Below are 13,364 nucleotides of genomic sequence, written 5' to 3' on the forward strand. Positions count from 1 at the left end.
AACTCTCAATTAAAAAGGCTCAGATTTGTCAAGAACAGGTAAACTATTTAGGGTATATCCTAAAAGGAGGACAGAGATGGCTAGGAAAGCCACACACTCGGGCCATTCTAAACTTACCAACCCCTACCACAAGAAAGGAATTGAGAGAATTCTTGGGAATGGCGGGCTATTGCCGGCTCTGGATACCCAGATTTGCAGAGCTGGCCAAGTCTCTATATGATGCCCTAAAGGGCGTTAACCAGAATGGCCCCAAAGCCACCAAGATTAACTGGACTGAGACACAAGGGAAGGCCTTCCAGGACATTAAAAGGGCTCTTACCTCACCTTCTGCTCTGGCACTCCCCAACCCTGATATGAACAAACCAGGGTGGGAGGGGAGTACTAACTCAGAAACTTGGGCCCTGGTGAAGACCGATAGCCTATCCCTCTAAACAACTGGACCCAGTAGCCTCCGGGTGGCCCTCATGCGTCAGACAAATTGCAGCCACTGCCCTGCTAAACCTCGGCACTGGAAACCTTTCGTACAAAAACTGAAAATAAAAATTCCGGAACCCACATTGCCACCTGGAGACTTAGTCTGGGTAAAGAAACATAACCCCCAGACATTGGAGACTAGGTGGACTGGACCTCATCTGATTGTGTTGAGTACCCAACTGCTGTTAAAGTCGACGGTGTCCGGACTTGGATTCATCATAGCAGAATAAAGAGAGACTACACCACAGAGGACGTGGACACTAACAGATGGATTGACTGGGCAAACTTTAGCCCACAATGAAACATACCTCCTGAATACGGAAAACCAGGTATCAAGGATTTGATTAGTTCCTAGAATAAGGGGGGAATGTGACGAAAGAAATGGAAGAACAGCTTCAGGGCTAACGGCACATTTTGGCTTCTGTAAGAAACTTGCTTGCTTGCTTGGGGCGGGTTCCTGATTGACTGATTCAAAATTAAACAGCTCCCTCCTGCTTTGGGGACTTCCCACCCTGTGAAGGGTATAAAAGCCTCGCCCGACTGTTAGTCTGGGTCTCACTCACTTCTCTCTGAGTGGGACCCTGTCCGGACAGTTTGCGTAAGCTTCTATACTTGTATAAATCCTTTGCTAATCTTTCTACTTGGTGTTGGTGATTCTCGTGTGTCCTTGGTTGGGACACAGGTCACATTTACTGGGGAAATCGACTCCAGGCCTGTGGCTCCCGGACTGCAACAATACCTGTGTAGTAAGAATACCTGTGTAGTAAGAATCTTAAAACCTATGTATTTGTATGTCTCCATAAGAGATTCAAGTGTTTGTACAGCGGCATAAACACAGCAGTGAAAATCAGCTAAACCACATTATAAAAATAAATTTCGAAAGCAAAACAAAAAGACAGTTAAATAGAGAGAAATTCTTCAATAATTCGTTCAGGGCTTGTGATGAAACCTGGATTTCCCACATATACAAACACAGCTGGTGAGACATAAGGCTGGACACTTGGGGCTGAGAGGATTGATGAGGCTCTGTGAACAAACACAGACATTTTGAAGTAATACTGCATGCTACCCATTCAAAGGATCCCAACTCTCCAGGATTAAGGGATTCTTCCTTAAGCTAAAACATGCATGGGAAACTGAGAGAATGGTCCACCATGTGATCGGCCAACATTTCTAAAATGCATCTCAGTTTTCGGCCCTTGGTACTCAGATTCACCATTCCAGACACTTTAGTAACAATCTCCCACTTGGAGAGTCAGTGCCCTTAACCTCCTGTTTGGCACAGTTTGCAGTTTCTGCAGAGGATTAACAGAAATACGGAGAACCAATGAGAGAAAAGCTGTAGGTTTTTGGACGGGCACATTTCATTATAATTCCTCACCAGGAAGCAGACTTAACCAAAGGCTCAGTGTGATGTGCCAGAACCAGAATCTGGCCTGAAGCAATCTTGAGGTATTGCGGCCAGCTCACAAGAAAGTGAGTTGAAAAAAGGATCTCTGCAGCGCTCCAATTCAAAAACCCACAGAGTTGTAAAAGACAACTATCATCCAAAAATATATTGGGGTAAGGCTGTGAAGAGGACTTGTAAGCAAGGCACAATTGCAGGAAATATATTACAGGAGGTAGATTGGAATTGCATTTAAAACATATAAAAAGAGTCAGAACTTCGACAATGATGCACTTGGCCAAAAAGTGCGCGTGCGTGTTTTCCTGAATTTATTCAGGAAAAAACGCATACACCCTTTATGGCCAACCAAGCAATCCTGAAATGGAAACCCACACTACAATGAAGCCTCATTTCCCAACAGTCAAAAGGGCCATCAGATAAAATTGTAAAAACCTGAAAGGCAAGACAGGCCATGGAAAACAGGGACCCTTGTTATGCTGATGGTTGGGATGGAAATTGCCAGCAGCCACTCTGGAGATGTGTATGGTGTTTCCTGATACATCTAAAAAAACAAAGCTACAGAGCCTAGGACCCTCCCACTTATGGTCCAAGAGCTTAGGAAAATTAAAATGAAAAAGACACAGACACCCCTAAGTTCGGGGCTGCTCTTTTTACAAGAACCTCGCCTACAGTACAACTTAAATATCCCAGAAAGAGAAAAATGGATAAAGAAGTTGTGTACTTAAGTACAATGGAATATCACTCAGTATTGAAATAAATGTCATCAGACCCGTAGCAGCATAATGAGTGGATTTAGGAACGATGATTCTAAGTGAAATAAATCACACAGAAAAAGAAACTTATCATAAGATATCACTAACAGAGGGAATGTAAACTTGGCTACACATGAACTGAATTACACAACAGAACAGTCTCACATTTAGAAAACAAACATATGCTTGCTTAAGGGGAAAGTTGAGTTGGGGTGCTGCATAAAACCAGAGATTGAAATTGGCACAGATACCATTATATAAGCAAAATATGTAATAGACAAGACCTACTCCTTGCTCAACGAAATGGACTCAACACCCCGTATTCAATGCATAGGAATAAACCAGAGTAGTAAGAATCTTAAAACCTATGTATATGTGTCCGTAAGTGAATCAAGTGTGTGTAGAACAGCATAAACACAGCAGTGAAAATCAGCTAAACCCCATTATAATGATAAATTTGAAAAACAAAACAAAAAGACAGTGAAATAGAGAGAAATTTTTAAATAATTCCTTCAGAGCATGCGATGAAACCAGGATTTACAACATCTACACCCACAGCTGGGTGAGACATAAGGCTGGATGCTTGGGGTGAAAGGACTGATGAGGTTCGGTGAGCAGATACAGATGCTTTGAAGTAATACTGCATGGTACCCATTCAATGGGTCCCAACTCTCCCTGGTTAACGGATTCTACTTTCAGCTAAAACATGCATGGAAATCCCAGATGATGGTCCACCGGGTGATTGGGCAACGTTTCTAAAACGCATCTCAGTTTTCAGCCCCTGGTACTCGGGTTCGCCATTCCAGACGCTTTACTAACAATCTCCCCATTTGAAGAGTCAGTGCCCTTAACCTCCTGTTTGGCACAGTTTGCATATTCTGCGGAGGATGAACAGGAATAGGGAGAACCAATTAGAGACTAGCTGTAGTTGTTTGGACGGGCATATCTAACTCTGAGTTCCCACCAGGAAGAAGAATTAACCAAAGGCTCAACATGGCGTTGCCAGAACCAGATTAGTGCATGAAGCAATCCTGTGGTTTTGCGGCCAGCTCACAAGAAAGTGAGTTCCAAAAAGGAGCTCAGGGACACTGCCATTCACAAACCGGCAGAGTTACAAAGGACAACTATCGTCCAAAAATATATTAAAGTAAGACTGCAAAGAGGACTTGAAAGCGAGGCACAAATGCAGGAAACATTTCAGGAGGCAGATTGGAATTGCATGTAAAGCACATAAAAAGAGGCAGAACTTCGACGATGATGGACTTGGCCAAAATGGGCATATGCGTTTTTCCCTGAAAACACAGAGGAAAAAACGCATATGACCTTTATGGCCAACCAAGCAAGGGTGCAATGAAAATCCGCACTAAATTGAAGTCTCTCTTCCCACCGGTCAAAAGAGACATCTGAAAAAAGTGTAAAAACTAGAAAGGCATGACTGGCCATGGAGAACAGGGAGCCTTGTTATGCTAATGAGCGGGATGTAAATTGCCAACAGCCACTCTGGAGATGTATATGGTGTTCCCTGCAACATTTAAAAACAAAGCTGCAGAGCCTAGGGCACTTCCACTTATGTTCCTATAGCTTAGGAAAATTAAAATGAAAAAGACACAGACACCCCAAAGTTTGGGACTGCTCTGTTTACAAGAACATCGTCTATGGTACAAGTTAAATATCCCAGAAAGGGAAAAATTTATAAAGAAGTTGTGGTACTTACGTACAATGGAATATCATTCAGCAATGAAATCAATGTCATCAGGCCCGTAGCAGCATGATGAGTGGACTTAGGTATGATGATTCTAAGTGAAATAAATTACACAGAAAAAGAAACATCATAAGATATCACTAATAGAGGGAATGTAAACTTGGCTACACATGAACTGAATTAAAAAACAGAGCAGAGTCTCACATTTAGAAAACAAACTTACGCTTGCTTAAGGTAAAGGGTGAGTTGCGGTGCTGCATAAAACCAGAGATTGAAATTAGCACATATACCGTTCCATAAGCCAAATATATAATAGACAAGACCTACTCCTTGCTCAATGAAATAGACTCAACAATGAGGTATCACCTCACACCTGTTAAAATGGGCATCATCAGAAAATCAACAAACAACAAATTCTGGAAAGGGTGTGGAGAAAAGGAACCGTCTTCCAATATTGTTGGGAATGTAAATTGATATAATCACTATGGAGAACAGTATGGAGGTTCCTTAAACAACTAACAATTGAATTACCATATGATCCAGCAATACCAGTACTGGGCATATACCCAAACAAAACCATAAGTCAGAAATAGAATTCACCACAATGTTCATTGCATAACTATTTAAAATAGTCAGGTAATGGAAGCAACGTAAATGCCCACAGACAGAAGAATGCATGAAGATGTGGTACATAAATAAAATGGAATATTACTCAGCCATAAAAAGGAATGAAATTGGGTCATTTGTAGAGACGTCGTTGGATCTAGAGACCTTCATACAGAGTGAAGTAAGTCAGAAAGAGAAAAACAAATATTGTATATTAATGCATATATGTAGAACCTAGAAAAATTGTACAGATGAACCAGTTTGCAGGGCAGAAATAGAGCAACAGACGTACAGATGAACAGAGAACAAACGCATGGACACCAAAGGGGGAAAGCCTTGGGAGGGGGGGGAGGGAAGAGTTGAGAGATTGGGATTGGAATGTATACATTTATATGTATAAAATAGATAACCAATAAGGACCTGTTGTATAAAAAATAAAATTCCAAATAAAAAAAATTAAATTAAAACACAAAAAAAGTTCTTCCCTTCACATACATGTATTTATATGAATAAATTATTTCCATGCTTATATCTGTAAATACAAAAAAGAGGAATAAAATCTACCTTGAACCAAAATCGCAAAAAAGGAAAAAAAAACAGGACCCACCAGTTACACAGAGGAAAACAGTATCATTTCACTTGCTCCAGTTGTAAACAATTCTGAAGTTGGTCAGTGGTGGGAAATCGTCTCCCATTCAGCGAGCAGACCCCATGCAACAAGCATCCTCATTGCAAAGTTGGGGGACCGCGCTGAGACATCTGTGAGTAAACGTGAGCTGAGCCCCAGGCCAGCTGCTGCTAAACTGTTCCCACCCTTCCCAGGTAAAACACCTGAATATGTACAAGGACTTGAAAGCCTAGAGGAAGGGCCGTGGAGCCACAAGAGTGACAGCATGCCGGCCCACTTGGTTCCTGCAGGCCAGCCAGGATGGTCCTGGCCCTGGGCGCACTTCTAGATGCTTTCCATTTCCCTGCCTGAGATACCCCTCCTGTCCCAGCCCCCACTGCTTTTTTCCTTCCTCACCTCTGCCCAGGGATAAATTCCAGCGGCAGGTATGGGTGACACATCCTCTTCTTTAGCAGGTGGAAGCCTGGCACCTGCTGCAGAAAGTCCAGCAGAGCCCCACTCACACTGGACCACCCACAAATCCATGGCCTCCCACTCCCTCCCACCAGTCCAGCCCCGAGACTGCTAACAGGGCAGAGAATATGGCGTCAGGCTCAAATCAGGGGCTCTTGCTGCCTGGAGCAGTGTTTATATTGATCTCAACCCAGGCACACCTGGGGAGGGCTGGCCGGCACGGTCAGGCTGCCCAGGTCAGCCAATCATCACCCGTCAGGGGCTCACAGTTGCAGAAAATGGACCTTGCTGAACCAGCCAGGTCCAAGGAACAGGTGTTGATTCCTGAGAGTCAGGATAGACAAGGAGCTGCAGCTCTGGCTTGTCTTCTAATCATTTATCTGGCCCATGAGTGGGAGACAACTTCAAGAAAACGCTCTCCTAGTGAGAGGAACCCAGGAGTCAGGGAGAGGAGGGGTGGGTGTTCGGTGGAGACAGAGGCCTGATGCCCCGGGTGTGGTGGAAGTCTCTGGAAGACCAGGTGGAGGGAGGCCACACAGAGTGATGCCCAGGGTCACAGATCTGTGGGAGCTGCTGTTTGTTAGTTCAAGTCCTGCTCTGAGGTGCTCTGTGGCGTCTCTGAGTGACAGGTGAGCTGAGTGTGCTCTGCAATGAGGGTTATGTGCACGGTTCCTGTGTGCCCAGCCCTGCAACAGTACCTGCAAGGGTAGCTCTGTATCCTGGGAGGGACCTGACCACGAGAGCCCCATGGGCTGCTGGGGACCTGGTAAAGAATGTCAGGACAGTCAGTGAAGCCAACGAGGATATACCTCCAGTAGTTCCTAATTCCTACACCCTGCTGGTCATTCTACCAACCACCAGGACATGGTATTCTGTATTAGTCTTCAATGGTGCCTTCTTTTGTATTCCATTAGTCCCAGAGTCACAAGAAATTTTGGCTTGTGAGTGGCAGGACTCAACATACAACAAAAACAATACTCCTGGGCCGTCTTGCCCCAAGAGTTCAAAAATTCCCACACAATCTTTGGGGAAAGCTTAGCTAAAGACCTCAAACTTCTACCTCTGGAAAAGGAAACCCCCCTTCAATATGCAGATGACATTCTGATCGTCAGCCCTACTAAGGAGGCCTCTGAACTACCAAGCCAATAAAGGATAGAAGCTGTCCAAGAAAAAGTTCAAATATCACAGACTAAGGTGATCTGCCTGGGCTTCATTCTCACAGAAGGTCGGAGAATCACATCCCACAAAAGGGAAGAAAGCATTTGCAGCCTTACCCCTTCTAAAACTAGAAGACAGCTTAGGGGTTCCTGGGGAGGCCAGTGTTTGCTTCATCTGTATCCCTAACTACAGTCTAATAGGTGGGCCTCTGTATGAAACACTGAAAGGAAAAGATGATGATTCTTTCGAATAGAATCTGGAAGCGGCCTTTCAAGAATGGAAAGAGCAGTTAATTCAGACCCTTGTCCTGGAACTCCCTAATTTAGCTAAACCCTTTGACCTTTACATTCCCAGGGAAAGGTGAATCACCATTGGAGTATTAGTGCAAAAACTGGAACCACTTGAAACGGAACAACGCAAGGATGTCATCCAAGTAGGATAAACTACAGTCACCAAGGGGCTTGGCCCACCACCACATCTGTCCAAGATACTGGCGGTATCTAAAAACTTGGAAATCAGCAGCCCAAAAGGCCTCCTCCCTCCTTAGCAAAAAGGACCTCACGTGGTGATCCTAACCACCGACCATGCCCTGAAGTTGCTGGGCTCACTCCGTGGGCACACTGACCTCGAGTGAGGAGGCCCTCCAACTCCAACCTTCAGAGAGACAACCGGGGGCAATGGGGCCCCATGACGACTCGTGTGACCATCACTTGACCTGGAGTTTCTCTCAGAAAACAACAAGAGTGTGTCCAAAAATAGTAGACTACTGCTTGCAGGACTTACTGCATCCAGAGTGGAGCTAATAAGCTATTAGGGGAACGGTATATCATGCTGTCACCATAGAAAAGCCTACAGACACTGTGATGATGGTGGCCAATAGGACCGGCTGGACTCATGGCTAGTTCAAAAGGCTGTTGACTCAGTGGCCATCATGGTCCTGGATCACCACTGACCCTGGACTGTCTGGGAGCTGAGTGGGCAGGGCTCTGACACCTGGTGCTGTTTTTACGTTACTTAGGGGCCTAATTGAAGAAAGCGCAGACTACTGGTCAGAGCATCTAGGCTGGCAGAAACAGTAAGCCTAAGGTGGCCGAACAAATGTGGAGCAGGGTAAAACTGGCCCCCACAGCATCCCTGCACATCTCTTTCCTGGACCCTTAAAGGTCATTAGAATCTATAACACTTCGAATGCTGGTGCTCAGACGGACGAGCAGGGAGGCAGGAGGTCTGGGGAAAATCAACGTCACATGGAGGCTGCTGGGGAGAACTTCTGACCTTCACCCACGGGTACGAGTGCTCCCAACTCAGCACTCAGCAGTTACAGAAGAGAGGTCTGCACCCTCAGCACTCCAAGAATGAGGAACGGGACAAAAGGCAGAGGAGGGGTTTGTCACCAGCAAAGCCCATTAAAAATCCCTGGGAGATAAAAATAGAATCTGGGGAATAAAATAAAGTCTAACCTTTTTTATCCTTTGTGCTTTGTCTAGTATCACGTGCTCCTAGGGTCCCACATGCAGAGGTCCCACACCCGGCACTTCAGACCAGATTTCCTGGTGCAGAATGGCTGGGTCGACACCTCAGCTCGTGGGGCCCAGTGCAGACTCCGCGACATAGAGCCTGAGCTGCAGCCAACCCGGCTCTCGATAGCTCCGCCCCCTTCCTCCCACTGACTCTGACAGGATCATTACACAGCAGCCCAGCCCACAGCCCGCGGGGCAACGCATGCTCTCACCTCTCCATTCTCTCATCAAAATATAAAGTTTCTTTTGCGTGTGAACCAAACTGAGTCTCGATCTTTCGGCTCCAATGACACTGGGCAGGGGGACACTTGTTGGGGTCCACTCTGGAGGATCAGTAACAGAAATTGAGAACGTTGTAACTTCAATGAACAGATGTGTGAGCCAAACTGTCATTAACATAGAACAGTGTATAAGGCTAAAGTAAAATAAGAGTATACCTAGGGAAGTCTAAAAATCAACAAGACACTTCCATTTGATATTTCCATCACTTTATTATAAGCAAGTTCAGTGAAAAGGTTTGTCTTATTTGTCAGGTCAATATTAGAGAAATGAAGTGATTTCTTTCCAAGGATGTACATCTAATAATCTTGGTTAAAGCTTCAATCTTGTTTTAAATGCTTTTCCATTGAAAATTCTACCTCTCTTTCAGCTCCCCCGTTTCTGAGAAGTATAAAATCTTATAATTTATTATTACCAAAGGGGAAAGGTGGGAGGAGTTTGGGATTAACATATACACTGCTATGTATAAGACAGATTATCAACAAAGAACTACTGTATAGCACAGGGAACTACACTCAATATTTTGCAATAACCTATAAGGGGAAATAATCTGAAAAAGAATAGATATTTTTATTGACATCATCTATCAATGACAGTTAAAATGTAACCTAAGGGAAACCGATGCTGAGTGCTTCTGACCCTGAAGACTTCAATCATCTAAAGTTCGGACGCTGCCTACTTCCCAAGGCCCTGAATGAACATACGTGTAGCTGTAGCTTAAAAATTTCCCCAGTTTGGGTTTCACGGAGATACTGATTTGGAAAAAGCCCTGGTGTTCTCCTTCCATGAATGGGACCCTTCCTACTGCTAAAACATGCCTGTCACACCCAGAGCATGGTACACCGTCTGATCGGGAAGAGTTTGGAAAATACATCTCATCTCCTCATCTCCTGGTGCTCGGGTTCACCCCTCCAGTGTCTTTACTAACAATCTCCCCACTTGGAGATGTCAGCACTGTCAACATCCTGTTGCATACAGTTTGGAATTTGTCCAGAGGATGAAGCGGAAGGATGAGGAACAATGAGAGATGAGTCCTAGGTGTTCGGACAGGCACATGTCACTCTAATTTCCAATCAGGAAGATGAATTGACCAAAGGCTAGGATTTCCCATGGAAACAGAATAGGGCTTGAGAAATCCGGCTGCTTTGTGGCCAGTTCCCATAAACACAAGTTGAAAAATGGAACTCAGGGGCACTAAAATTCACGAAACTGCAGAGTTGAAAATATCTATCACTGAAAAATGTCTTGAGGAAAGTCACAGAAAAGGACTTGTAAGCAAGGGAGAATAGCAGGAAATGGATTCGAAGAGGTAGAAAGGACTCGCCATTAAGCACAAGAAAAGGGGCTGAACATTGTCAATGATGCAGTTGGCCAAAAAGGGTGTATGCGTTTTTTCTGAATATATTAAATAAAAGAGCATACACCCTTTTTAGCCAACGAAACAGGTGGGCACTGGAAATCAATACTACAAAAGATATCACTTCGCATCAGTCAGAAGAGCAGTCCTCATAAAGTGTAAACACCAGAAATGCAGGACAGGGTGAGGAGAAAAGGGAGCCCTGTGAAGCTTATCGTGGAAATGTATATTACCAACGGCCACTCTGGAGAAGTGTATTGTGTTTACTAAAACATCTAAAAAATGAGCCACAGAACATAGGTCGCTTGCACCCATGGGCGTATATCTTGGGAAAAACAAAAATTGAGAGGACACAGGCACCCCAGTGTTTATCCCCTCTCTGTTTAAAAGATCCTCGACTAGAATATAACTTAAATGTCACTGGAGGGAAAAAAATGGATAGAGATGTGGTACTTATGTAGAGTGGAATATTACTCAGCCTGGAAATCAATGAAATATGGCCAGTCGTAACGACTCTGGAGAAGTTACATATGATCATTCTAAGTGACATAATTCAAAAAGAAAAAGACACATATCATAAGATATCACTTAAAGTTGGAATCCAAAATGGCTACACATGAAATAAATTACAAAATAAAGACATAGTCAAGTATGTAGAAAACACGCATAAGGCTACTAAACGGGAAAGGTGGGGAGGGGTGAGGCATTATCCAGGAGGTTGAAATTAGCAAAGATACCATTCCAAATACCAAACTGATAATCAACAAGGCCTACACAGTAGCTAAAAGAACTGCACGCAGCACACTCAAGTCACGGGAAAAGAATATATACGACTGATAAGAATCTGAAAAAGAATGTATTGATGTCTCTCTGTACATGAATCAAGTGGATGTACAGCAGCAAGAAACAGAGCTTTGAAAATCAGCTGTAACCAATGTAATAATAAATTGAAAAAAACTAAATGACACAGAGACAGAGAAAACCTCTTACAAGTTTTCCTCAGGGGCAGTGATGCAACATGGATTGAACACATCTACACCCACAGAAGGATGAGTAATAAGGCTGAAAACTGTTCACGCTAAGAAAAATGTGAGGTTGGATGAGGAAATGCACACCCTTTAAAGTAATACTACCTGGTATCCATTCAATGGGTCCCAAATCTGCAGGTTCAAGGGATCTTCCTACAGCTAAAACATGCATGGAAAACCCAGAGGACTATACACCATGTGATCAGGAGATGTGTTTAAAATGTACCTCAGGGCTTCCCTGGTGGCGCAGTGGTTGAGAGTCCGCCTGCCGATGCAGGGGACGCGGGTTCGTGCCCCGGTCCGGGAGGATCCCACATGCCGCGGAGCGGCTGGGCCTGTGAGCCATGGCCGCTGAGCCTACGCGTCCGGAGCCTGTGCTCCACAGCGGGAGAGGCCACAACAGTGAGAGGCCCGCGTACCGCAAAAAAAAAAAAAAAAAAATGTACCTCATAAGGGCCTCCCTGGTGGCGCAGTGGTTGAGAGTCCGCCTGCCGATGCAGGAGACATGTGTTCGTGCCCTGGTCTGGGAAGATCCCACATGCCGAGGAGCAGCTGGGCCCGTGAGCCATGGCCGCTGAGCCTGTGCGTCTGGAGCCTGTGCTCTGCAACAGGAGAGGCCACAACAGTGAGAGGTCCGCATACCACAAAAAAATAAATAAATAAGTAAAATAAAATAAAATGCACCTCATTTATCCTCTCCTGGTGCTCCTGTTAACCATTCCAGCCACGTTTCTTAGAATCTCCCCACTTGGCGAATCAGCACATTTAAACTTCAGTTTCACACATTTTGCAAATTCTGAGGAGGATGAACAGGAAGAGGGGGAACCAATGAGAGAATAGTTGTAGGGGGTTTGTTGGGCACATGTCACTCTAATTTCCCATTAAGAATAAGAATTAAAAACAGGCTCAGCCTGTCTCCCCGGAGTCAAAATAGGGCCTGAAGCAATCCTGCGGTTTTGAGGCCAGCTCACAAAAAAGCAACGTAAATAATGGAGCTCAGGGTCACTGCAATTCACAATCCTGCAGAGCTATAAATGAAAACTAACATCCAAATATATGTTGAGGTAAGGCAAAGAAGAGGATCTGAATGCAAGACAGAATTGCAGGAAACAGATTTCAAGAGATAGATTGGACTTGTCTTTAAAGCACATGAAAAGCAGCAGAATTTCGACAATGATGCAGTTGGCCAGAAAGGGCATATGCGTTTTTTCCTGAATACACTCAGGAAAAAACGCATACGCACTTTATGTGCAACCAAGCAAGCAAGCAATGCAAATCCACACAACAAAGAAGTCTCATTTCCCACCGGTCAAAAGGGCCATCCTAACAAATTGTAAAAACCAGAAATGCAGGACAGGCCATGGAGAACAGGGAGCCTTTAGACACTGATGGGCGGTGTGTGAACTGCCGAGAGCCACTCTGGAGTAGTGTATGGTGGTTCCTAAATCATTTAAAAAACAGAGCTGCAGAGCATAGGGCACTTCCAATCACGGGAGTATATCTAGGGAAGTCTAAAAATCAACAAGACACTGGCACACCCAAGTTTAGGGCTGCTCTGTTTACAAGAACCTCGACTACAGTACACCTTAAATATCCCAGGAAAGAGAACAATGGATAAAGAAGATGTGGTACTTATGTACAATGGAATATTTCTTCACCATGAAATCAATGTAATGAGGCTAGTAGAAGCATAAAGAGTGGATTTAGTTCTGATGATACTACTTGAAATAAGTCAAACAGAAAAAGAAACATATCATAAGATATCACTTATAGAGGGAATGTAAATATGGCTGCACAACAACTGAATTACAAAACAGAACAGTGTCTCACATTTAGAAAACACATTTATGTCAGCTTAAGGGGAAAGGTGAGGTGGGGTGATGCATAAAACCAGAGTTTGAAATTAGCACAGATACCGTTCAATAAACCAAATACGTAATAGACAAGATCTACACCTTGCTCAATGAACTGGCCTCAACACCCCCTATTCACCACAGAG

The sequence above is a fragment of the Lipotes vexillifer genome, unplaced genomic scaffold (assembly GCF_000442215.2).
Source record: "Lipotes vexillifer unplaced genomic scaffold, Lipotes_vexillifer_v1.1 scaffold1048, whole genome shotgun sequence".
Classification (NCBI taxonomy): Eukaryota; Metazoa; Chordata; class Mammalia; order Artiodactyla; family Lipotidae; genus Lipotes; species Lipotes vexillifer.